Here is an 11138-nt window from a genome sequence, read left to right as displayed (position 1 = left end):
ACATACAGTACAGGAGCGTGTACATTACACACATACAGCTCTGCTACATCCACAATACACATACAGTACAGGAGCGTGTACATTACACACATACAGCTCTGCTACATCCACAATACACATACAGTACAGGAGCGTGTACATTACACACATACAGCTCTGCTACATCCCCAATACACATGCAGTACAGGAGCGTGTACATTACACACATACAGCTCTGCTACATCCACAATGCACATACCGTACAGGAGCGTGTACATTACACACATACAGCTCTGCTACATCCACAATACACATACAGTACAGGAGCGTGTACATTACACACATACAGCTCTGCTACACCCACACTGCACATTGCACCTCCTGCTAATCCAGCAAGGGAGTTCTGCAGACATTGCCCCCTGTGTCATGTGATCCCTGACTCCTCCCACAGAGGTGATCACATGACTGTGACATCATCACAGGTCCTGGAAGCATGCGGTCTTGCTGGTGGAGGTCTCTTGACTGAGTCTAGTGGCGGACGTCGGCCGGTTGGCCCCTCTGCCCATTATCGCCTCCTGCTGTCTGGAAGACACATCTTGCATCCCTAGAACATCCCGGAGCTTCCTAGCCAGATGATTCCCTCTGGTGGTCTTTGGAGTATATAGACCCCCGCAACAGTGAGGTGAGAACAGCGGGAGGTACAGGGGAATTCTGCCTGTGAGGAGAGCTCCAGAGTAGAGATGAGCGAGCACCAAAATGCTCGGGTGCTCGTTGCTCGAGTCGAACTTTCCGCGATGCTCGAGGGTTCGTTTTGAGTATTGAACCCCATTGAAGTCAATGGGCGACCCGAGCATTTTTGTATTTCGCCGATGCTCGCTAAGGTTTTCATTGGTAAAACTCTGGGAAATTCAAGAAAGTGCTGGAAACGACACAGAAACGGATAGGGCAGGCGAGGGGCAACATGCTGGGCTGCATCTCAAGTTCCCAGGTCCCACTATTCAGCCACAATAGCGTCAAGAGTGCCCCCCCCCCCCTTTTTTTTTACTTCGGACAAACCCTCATTAGCAAGGCATACCTTAGCTAAGCACCACACTACCTCCAACAAAGCACAATCACTGCCTGCATGACACTCCGCTGCCACTTCTCCTGGGCTACATGCTGCCCAACCACCCCGCACGACCCAGTGTCCACAGCGCACACCAAAGTGTCCCTGCGTAGCCTTCAGCTGCCCTCATAGCCACACCACCCTCATGTCTATTTATAAGTGCGTCTGCCATGAGGAGGAACCGGAGGCACACACTGCAGGGGGTTGGCACGGCCAGGCAGCGTCCCTCTTTGAAAGGGGTGGGGCGATGGCCCACAATGCTGTACAGAGGCAATGAGAAATATAATCCTGTGCCACCGCCATCAGGAGCTGCACACGTGGGCATAGCAATGGGGAATCCATGTGCCACACAGTATTCATTCTGTCAAGGTGTCGCATAGCTCAATCCCCACTGCAAGGGGAAAGCCGTCAGCACTCTGCCCCCTACCCAAGTCAGTCAGTGTCTTTGTGCCAGACAGTTCAATTACCGCGATGGGAACTAAGTGGGCACCAACAGCATAGGGGGGTCTTAGGAAACCCAAGACATGAACCAAAAATAAATCTGAGTGGCCAAACATGGCAGACTTGCACCGCGCCCACGACATAGGCCTCGGACCACAGCTTCAGTAATCCTAGGCAGGAAGCGGACTTTCACTGCACCCAGGACATAGGCCTCTGCACAAACCCTCAGCAATCGCGGGCCTACAGCGGACTACAATGCTAGCGTAGCTGTGCACGTCTCATTAGCGCTGTATTGCTCCTGTAGTTTGTCCCAATGCAGTGCCCCGGACAGTAGAGCTAACGTCAGATTAAATACAGGTGGGCTTCGGCCCACACTCCATGCCCCAGTCAGACTGTGCTTTTCATAGTCACAGGCAGGTACAACTCCGCAATGGGAAGTCTGTGTGGACCCACAGCATGGGTGGGTCCCAGGAAGCCACCAACGGTACATTAATAAATCCCATTGCATTGCCCTGCACAGCTGAGGTAACATCAGATAAAGTACAGGTTGGCTTCGGCCCACACTTCATGCCCCAGTCAGACTGGCCTTTTTTCATAGTCACAGGCAGGTACAACTCCCCTATGGGAAGTCCGTGTGGACCCACAGCATGGGTGGCTCCCTGGAACCCACCGACGGTACATAAATAAATCCCATTGCAGTCCCCCGGATAGATAAGGTAACGTCAGATAGTGTACAAGTGGGCTTCGGCCCACACTGCATGCCCCAGTCAGACTGGGTTTTTTTTCTTGGGCCAGATACGTAGAACACCGCAATGTGAAAACTTAGTGCAGCCATGCTATGCACAGACCCCAGTAGTATTCCTGTAGCTAAGGCATAAGCTGACCCCACTAACAGTTATGTTGCAGAAGTCTAGCTAGACCCAAGTAACGTTTCAGTTGCAGCAGTATAGACTGACCCCAGTAACATTTCAGTAGTAACAGTATAGACAGACCCCAGTAACATTTCATTTGCAGCATTATAGACAGACCCCAGTAACATTTCATTTGCAGCATTATAGACAGACCCCAGTAAGATTTCATTTGCAGCATTATAGACAGACCCCAGTAACATTTCATTTGCAGCATTACAGACAGACCCCAGTAACATTTCATTTGCAGCATTATAGACAGACCCCAGTAACATTTCAGTAGCAGCAGTATAGACAGACCCCAGTAACATTTCAGTAGCAGCAGTATAGGCAGAGCCCAGTAACATTTCAGTAGCAGCAGTATAGGCAGAGCCCAGTAACATTTCAGTAGCAGCAGTATAGGCAGAGCCCAGTAACATTTCAGTAGCAGCAGTATAGGCAGAGCCCAGTAACATTTCAGTAGCAGCAGTATAGGCAGAGCCCAGTAACATTTCAGTAGCAGCAGTATAGGCAGAGCCCAGTAACATTTCAGTAGCAGCAGTATAGGCAGAGCCCAGTAACATTTCAGTAGCAGCAGTATAGGCAGAGCCCAGTAACATTTCAGTACCAGCAGTATAGGCAGAGCCCAGTAACATTTCAGTAGCAGCAGTATAGGCAGAGCCCAGTAACATTTCAGTAGCAGCAGTATAGGCAGAGCCCAGTAACATTTCAGTAGCAGCAGTATAGGCAGAGCCCAGTAACATTTCAGTAGCAGCAGTTTAGGCAGAGCCCAGTAACATTTCAGTAGCAGCAGTATAGGCAGAGCCCAGTATTAGTAACATTACAGTAGTAACAGTATACACAGACCATGGTAACATTTCATAAAATCACAGAGGTGAGGGAAGAAAACCAAACACATTATTCACAGAAAAAGCCAAAAATACAATACCTGAAGGTCTGCAAAGCAGACACAGTCGCCATGGGCACGATCGCCATAAGGCAGGCACAATCGCCACTGGCACAATCGCCGTAGGGCAGGCGCAATGGCCATAAGCCCTGAAGATATGCAGTTAGCCAGACAATAATGTGGAGGAGCAGCTTGTTCCTGGCAACCACTCAACCCAGCCCAGATTGGGGAGGAGTGACTGCAATTAACTAATAGCCTGCACATGTGAACGATACCAAAGATGCCAGCCATAGATGGATGGCGACCCACCATACAGGATATCAACCCTGGCTGATATAACAGCGGGTTGCCCTGTATCTCTAAAGTGGGCCACACTGGCTGACATCTTGGGCTCCCCCACCAACTAGCAAACTACATACAAAAGTACTAATGCATACTAATAAAATGCGGGTGTTGGTACTGCATTTTGGTCAAAACGCATAGGCTGACAGGCCGCCACGAGGCCACACCGCTTCCGTCAGTACCTACGCTAACTCACGTTGAGTTGAGTGGGTGGGTTGAGTGGGTTGAGTGGGTGACTGCATATTAGCCTGCCAGGAACAAGCTGCTCCTCCACATTATTGTCTGGCTAACTGCATATCTTCAGGGCTTATGGCCATTGCGCCTGCCCTACGGCGATTGTGCCGGTGGCGATTGTGCCTGCCTTATGGCGATCGTGCCTATGGCGACTGTGTCTGCTTTGCAGACCTTCAGGTATTGTATTTTTGGCCTTTTCTGTGAATAACATGGTAACATTTCAGGAGCAGAAGTATCGGCAGACCAAAGTTACATTTCTGTTGCTGAAGTATAGTCAGACCCCTGTAGCATTACTGTGGCAGAAGTATAGGCAGGCAGAACCGAGTTACATTTCTGTAGCAAAAGTGTAGGCCAACCCCAGACACATTGGTGTACCATGAGTGCAGGCGAAGCCCATAAAAATTACTTGGATTACATTGTAGGCGAGGGCCCAAAATACTTGTGTACCAACAGTACAAATGTACCCCAGAAAAATTGCCCATGCCCAACCCTGAGGGCAGGTGAAGCCCATTACTCGCTGAGCTTACTGTGGCTTAATTTGCAACTAGGCCTGGAGGCAGTCCAGTTTAAAAAAATTGGTTCAGGTGGAAGTTTCAATGCTTTAATTACAACAGAAACGTATAAATATTGTTTACAAAAGTTATATGAGCCTTTTGGCCCACCGAAAAATTGGCCATTCGGGGTGATTACGTAAGGCTGCAGGAGGAGGAGGACCAATATCATACACAGATTGACAAAGGTAAATGTCCCCGTTTTTTACTGTGATAGAGAACAATGCTTGCATCCGCGGTTGCAGCGAAAATAATCTTTAGGTACCGCTGCTCTCCGCTGGTGGAGAAGAGAAGTCTGGGGAAATCCAGGCTTTGTTCATCTTTATGAGTGTAAGCCTGTCGGCACTGGCAGTTGACAGGTGGGTACGCTTATCCGTGATGATTCCCCCAGCTGCACTAAACACCGTCTCTGACAAGACACTAGCCGCAGGGCAAGCAAGCACCTCCAGGGCATACAGCGCGAGTTCGGGCCACATGTCCAGCTTTGACACCCAGTATTTGTACGGAGCAGAGGCGTCACGGAGGACGGTGGTACGATCGGCTACGTACTTCCTCACCATCCTTTTACAGTGCTCCCTCCGACTCAGCCTTGACTAGGGAGTGGTGACACAGTCTTGCTGGGGAGCCATAAAGCTGGCAAAGGCCTTGGAGAGTGTTCCACTGCCTGCGCTGAACATGCTGCCTGATCTCTGCGCCTCCCCTGCTACTTGGTCCTCGGAACTGTGCCTTCTGCCACTAGCGCTGGGAATTTTAGCATCAGTTTGTCCACCAGGGCCCTGTGGTATTGCATCACTCTCGAACCCCTTCCTTCTTCGGGAATGAGAGTGGAAAGGTTCTCCTTATACTGTGGGTCGAGCAGTGTGTACACCCAGTAATCCGTAGTGGCCAGAATGCGTCTAACGCGAGGGTCACGAGAAAAGCATCCTAACATGAAGTCAGCCATGTGTGCCAGGGTACCTGTACGCAACACATCGCTGTCCTCACTAGGAAGATCACTTTCAGGATCCTCCTCCTCCACAGGCCATACACGCTGAACGGATGAGAGGCGAGCAGCATGGATACCCTCTGCAGTGGGCGCAGCTGTCTGTTCCCCTCCTCCTCCTCAGGCTCCTCCCCTTCCTCCTCCTCAAAGCGCTGAGATATAGACATGAGGGTGCTCTGACTATCTAGCCACATACTGTCTTCCCCCGCCTCCATTTCTGACAGCAAAGCGTCAGCCTTTATGCTTTGCAGGGAACTTCTCAACAGGCATAGCAGGGGAATGGTGACGCTAATGATTGCAGCATCGCCGCTCACCATCTCTGTAGACTCCTCAAAGTTTCCATGGACCTGGCAGATATCTGCCATCCAGGCCCACTCCTCTGTAAAGAATTGAAGAGGCTGACTCCCACTACGCCGCCCATGTTGGACTTGGTATTCCACTATAGCTCTACGCTGCTCATACAGCGTGGCCAAGATGTGCAGCGTACAGTTCCACCGTTTGGGCATGTCGCAAAGCAGTCGGTGCACTGGCAGATTAAACCGATGTTGCAGGGTCCGCAGGGTGGCAGCGTCCGTGTTGTACTTGCGGAAATGTGCGCTGACCTGGCGCACCTTGCCGAGGAGGTCTGACAAGTGGGGGTAGCTTTTCAGAAACCGCTGAACCACCAAATTAAAGACGTGGGCCAGGCATGGCAGGTGCGTGAGGCTGCCAAGCTGCAGAGCCGCAACCAGGTTACGGCCGTTGTCACACACGACCATGCCCGGTTGGAGGCTCAGCGGCCTAAGCCAGCGGTCGGTCTGCTCTGTCAGACCCTGCAACAGTTCGTGGGCCGTGTGCCTCTTCTCTCCTAAACTGATTAGTTTCAGCACGGCCTGCTGATGCTTGCCCACCGCTGTGCTGCCGCACGACACCGACTGCTGGCGACGTGCTGCTGATACATCTTGATTGCGAGGTAGAGGTTGTGTAGGAGGAGGAGGAGGAAGGTTTAGTGGAGGTGGCATACACTGCCGCAGATACCAGCACCGAGCTGGGGCCCGCAATTCTGGGGGTGGGTAGTACGTGAGCGGTCCCAGGCTCTGACTCAGTCCCAGCCTCCACTAAATTCACCCAATGTGCCGTCAGGGAGATATAGTGGCCCTGCCCACCTGTGCTTGTCCACGTGTCCGTTGTTAAGTGGACCTTGCCAGTAACCGCGTTGGTGAGGGCGCGTACAATGTTGTGTGAGACGTGATCGTGCAGGGCTGGGACAGCACACCGTGAAAAATACTACCGACTGGGGACCGAGTAGCGCGTGGCCGCCGCCGCCATCATGTTTTTGAAAGCCTCCGTTTCCACAAGCCTGTACAGGAGCTTGAGAGACATTGCTGGATGGGGCCGAGGACAGCGCAGGTGAGGGTGTTGGTCCAGGCCAGGAGATGCTCGGGCCTGTGTCGTGAGAGGTGGATTGGATCTCAGTGGCAGGTTGGGGCACAGGGTGAGAGGCAGTGGTGCAACCTGGAGGCGATGAACGGCCTTCGTCCCACCTTGTGGGGTGCTTGGCCATCATATGCCTGCGCATGCTGGTTGTGGTGAGGCTGGTAGAGGTGGCTTCCCGGCTGATCTTGGTGCGACAAAGGTTGCACACCACTGTTCGTCGGTCGTCCGCGCTCTCAATGAAAAACTGCCACACCTTTGAGCATCTTGGCCTCTGCATGGTGGCTTGGTGCGAGGGGGCGCTTTGGGAAACAGCTGGGGGATTATTAGCTCTGGCCCTGCCTTTACCCCTGGCCACCCCACTTTCTCTTCCAACCTGTCCTGCGGCTGCAATTGCCTCCCCCTCTGAAGACCTGTCCTCAGTTGGCTTATCAAACCAGGTGGGGTCAGTCACCTCATCGTCCAGCGGCACTTCCTCCGAATCCTCTGTGCGCTCCTCCCTCGGACTTACTGCCCTTACTACTGCCTCACTGATAGACAACTGAGTCTCATCGCCATCGTCATCCTCACCCACTGAAAGCTCTTGAGACAGTTGCCGGAAGTCCCAAGCCTCATCACCCGGACTGCGGGAACTTTCCATCAGTCACGACAAACTCCTCAGGTGGGAGAGGAAACATTTTTTACCAATCAGGGCAGGGGTCCGAGAACAGTTCCTGGGAGTCTGCCTGCTCATCAGAATGTGTCATTTTCATGGAGTGAGGAGGCTGGGAGGAAGGAGGAGCAGCAGCGAGAGGATTCAGAGTTGCAGCAGTGAACGGCGTAGAAGACTGGGTGGTCGATACATTGCTGGATGCATTTTCTGCCATCCACGACAGGACCTGCTCACACTGCTCGTTTTTTAATAAAGGTCTACGACGTGGACCCAAAAATTGTGATATGAAGCTGGGGACCCCAGAAACTTGCCTTTCTTCTAATCCCGCAGCAGCCGGCTGCGATTCACCTGGACTAGGAACTGGGCCTGTGTCCACACCCTCACATGGAACTCCCTGTCCTCCACCGCGTCCACGTCCTCTACCCCTACCCCTACCCCTCAGCATGGTGGATTAAGAATCGAGCAGACACTGAGCGGTGTAAAAAATTTTGTGAATTATTGCCACACAATTGGTGGCTGCCAGTGGTTATATAACGCAAAATGAAGCCAGATATAAATTATAAGGAAGGCTGCAAGCAGGCCTATCTGTGCAATATTCCATCGTGATGCACCTTAAGTCCCACAGGCCACGCAGTAATAAGTTCTTTTCTGTTTTGTTTAGTTTTCTGGTTTGCTTCTATTTTGTGCTAGTGCTCCCTGATAGGGACTTGTTAGTCACCCAGGCACGCGTGCGGGCTCGCACTTGTCAGAGTGATCGGTCCGCTGAGTAGGCAGGGCCCCCTCCCGAGTTAGGGGCCTATAGGGAGAGTATTCCCCATAGTGTTATGTTTCCTTTGCACAGTTGTGCCTTTGGTTTATGTAATTGAGGTTGCACGTCCGGAGGACGCAACACCTGCTCAGTGCAGGATCACTAAATCATCCCAGACAGATATTTGTCCAGCCTTTGTTTGAACACTTCCATTGAAGGAGAACTCAGCACCTCCCGTGGCAGCCTGTTCCACTCATTGATCACCCTTACTGTCTAATATCTAATCTGTGTCTGCTCCCTTTCAGTTTCATCCCATTGCTTCTAGTCTTTCCTTGCGCAGATGAGAATAGGGCTGATCCCTCTGCAGTGTAACCGCCCTTCAGATATTTGTAGACTATTAAGTCTCATCTCAGCCTTCTCTTCTGCAAGCTAAACATTCCCAAATCCTGTAACCGTTCCTCATAGGACATAATTTGCAGCCCGCTTACCATCTTGGTAGCTCTTCTCTGAAGTTGCTCCAGTTTGTCTATGTCTTTTTTTAAGTGGGGTGCCCAGAACTGGACACAGTATTCCAGATGAGGTCTGACTAAGGAAGAGTAGAGCGGGATAATTACCTCAAGTGATCTAGACTCTATGCTTCTCTTAATATATCCCAGAATTGTGTTTGCCTTTTTGGCTGCTGCATCACATTGTTGACTCATGTTCAGTCTATGATCTATTAGTATACCCAAGTCTTTTTCACATGTGCTGCTGCTTAGCCCAATTCCTCCCATTCTGTATGTGCTTTTTTTTTTCATTTTTCTTGCCCAGATGTAGGACTTTGCATTTCTCCTTTTTAAATAGTCGCCGCCCATTGTGCAAGCTTTTCTAGATATTTTTGTATACTCCCTCTCTCTTCCCTAGTGTTAATCTTCCTAGTTTTGTGTCATCAGCAAATTTGATCAGTTTCCCATCAATTCCCTCCTGCAGATCATTCTTCCACTTGGATGTGCAGCCATTTATGACCAGTCTTTGAGTACGATCACTCAGCCAGTTGTGAATCCACCTAACAGTTCCCTTGTCAATCCCATATATGGTCATTTTTTCAATAAGTATGGTATGAGATACTTTGTCAAATGCTTTACTAAAGTCAAGATATACTATATCCACCACATTTTCCTGATCAACCCAGTCAGTGATTCTGTCATAGAAGGAAATTAGATTAGTCTGGCATGACTTGTTTGTTACAAACCCATGCTGGCTCTGGTTAATTACTACATTGTCATCCAAGTACTTGCATTCATGTTGTTTAATAATAATTTTTTCAATGATCATTCCCGGTATAGAAGTCAGGCTCACAGGCCTGTAGTTTCCTAGATACACCTTTTTCCATTTTTGAAGATAGGGACAACATTTGCCCTTTTGCATTCTTCTGGGACTTCTCCTGTTCTCCAGGAAATATATATATGTTGGTCATTGACGTGCTCAATGTGATTGTTCCCAGCAAGAGAAGCCAAGTAATCTTGAAAATATGATAGCTTTTAATAGCTAACAAAAATACATTATTTTAATGCAAGCTTTCAGATTACTCAGTCCTTCATGAAAGCATAATGGAATGGATCTGAAGAGCCGTGCATATTTATACACACATACTTATGACAAGAAACATACTGGGATGTGAATAGTCACTGATAAGCGAGTGAAGGTTTTATGGTCCCTGAATTAGTGTTGGGGGGGAGAAGGTTCACCAAGCTTGCAGTGTTATCTGTGCTATAGATTTCTCATACTTCCCACTCACGCATAAATTCTGGTGAAGAATTTAGCCCTCTATTAAAAGTGTCAAAAGTTGTTATGAATTTATATTCCCGAATTCTTCTATGGCTTTGTGACCTGAAATTGACTTTCAGTATCATAACTTTCATTTCTTCTATGTCGTGCCCGTGACTAGAGAAATGCTTAGCAACAGGTAATTCTGTCTTTCTCTGTCTAATCGTGTACCGATAAGAGGGCTCCAACAGGACATTTACTGCACATGATCAGGTACACAACATGTGAATGTCTCCAGGATCTTATGTGTGTTGGGGATCCGTATCCTGTCCGCGGTCCGTACATGTGAGCAGGTCTTGCAGCTCCTTACATTACAGGGATATGTTCCTTTTTGTGTGTCAGAGGGCAATTCGCTCCGGATTATAAAGTTCTAAAGTTAGGAGGTTGCCTGTAACACAGAAGGGGAGGGTCCAGGGATATGGTTTGCAGTTGGTCATCCTTGTATAGGGTATGGTGGAGTTTCTTTGCGGTTTTCCTTAGTACCTCTAGTTGCGGATTGTAGGTCACTACTAAAGGTACATGATTGTTTCTTTCCTTCTCCTTGTATTGGAGTAGTTGATTCCTGGATATCCTGGTGGCTCTAGTGATTTGGTCATCAATTGAGATGGGATGGTAGCCCTGATTCAAAAATGTCCTTTTAAGATGGTATAATGTTCCTCTCTGTCTGTTGGGTTGGAACGGATCCGGTTGTATCTGATGGCCTGGCTGTAAACGACTGACTTTTTGATGTGTTAAGGGTGGAAGCTGTCCCATCTAATGTATGTCGGCTGATTAATCGGTTTCCGGTATAGGGATGTCTGTATTGAGTTGTTTGAAATTTTTATGGTGGTGTCAAAAAAGTTGATTTTGGTATGTGAGTAGCTTAAAGGAGATGTCCCGAGGCAGCAAGTGGGGTTATACACTTCTGTATGGCCATAATAATGCACTTTGTAATATACATTGTGCATTAATTATGAGCCATACAGAAGTTATAAAAAGTTTTTTACTTACCTGCTCCGTTGCTAGCGTCCTCGTCTCCATGGTGCCGACTAATTTTTGGCCTCCGATGGCCAAATTAGCCGCGCTTGCGCAGTCCGGGTCTTCTGCTGTTC

General features: G+C 49.3%; 1 protein-coding gene across 1 annotated transcript in view; it reads left to right on the top strand.

Moving 5' to 3' along the window:
- The first annotated feature begins 462 nt into the window (after positions 1–462).
- Positions 463–11138, top strand: part of LOC136629093 (zinc finger protein 850-like) — a 585720-nt gene continuing 575044 nt past the window's right edge. Inside the window, exon 1 of the mRNA XM_066605214.1 lies at positions 463–661. The gene's annotated coding sequence lies outside the window, so the exon portion shown is untranslated. The remainder of the gene's footprint in view (positions 662–11138) is intronic.

The sequence above is a fragment of the Eleutherodactylus coqui genome, chromosome 5 (assembly GCF_035609145.1).
Source record: "Eleutherodactylus coqui strain aEleCoq1 chromosome 5, aEleCoq1.hap1, whole genome shotgun sequence".
Classification (NCBI taxonomy): Eukaryota; Metazoa; Chordata; class Amphibia; order Anura; family Eleutherodactylidae; genus Eleutherodactylus; species Eleutherodactylus coqui.
This window is presented reverse-complemented; position numbering and strand designations above follow the sequence as displayed.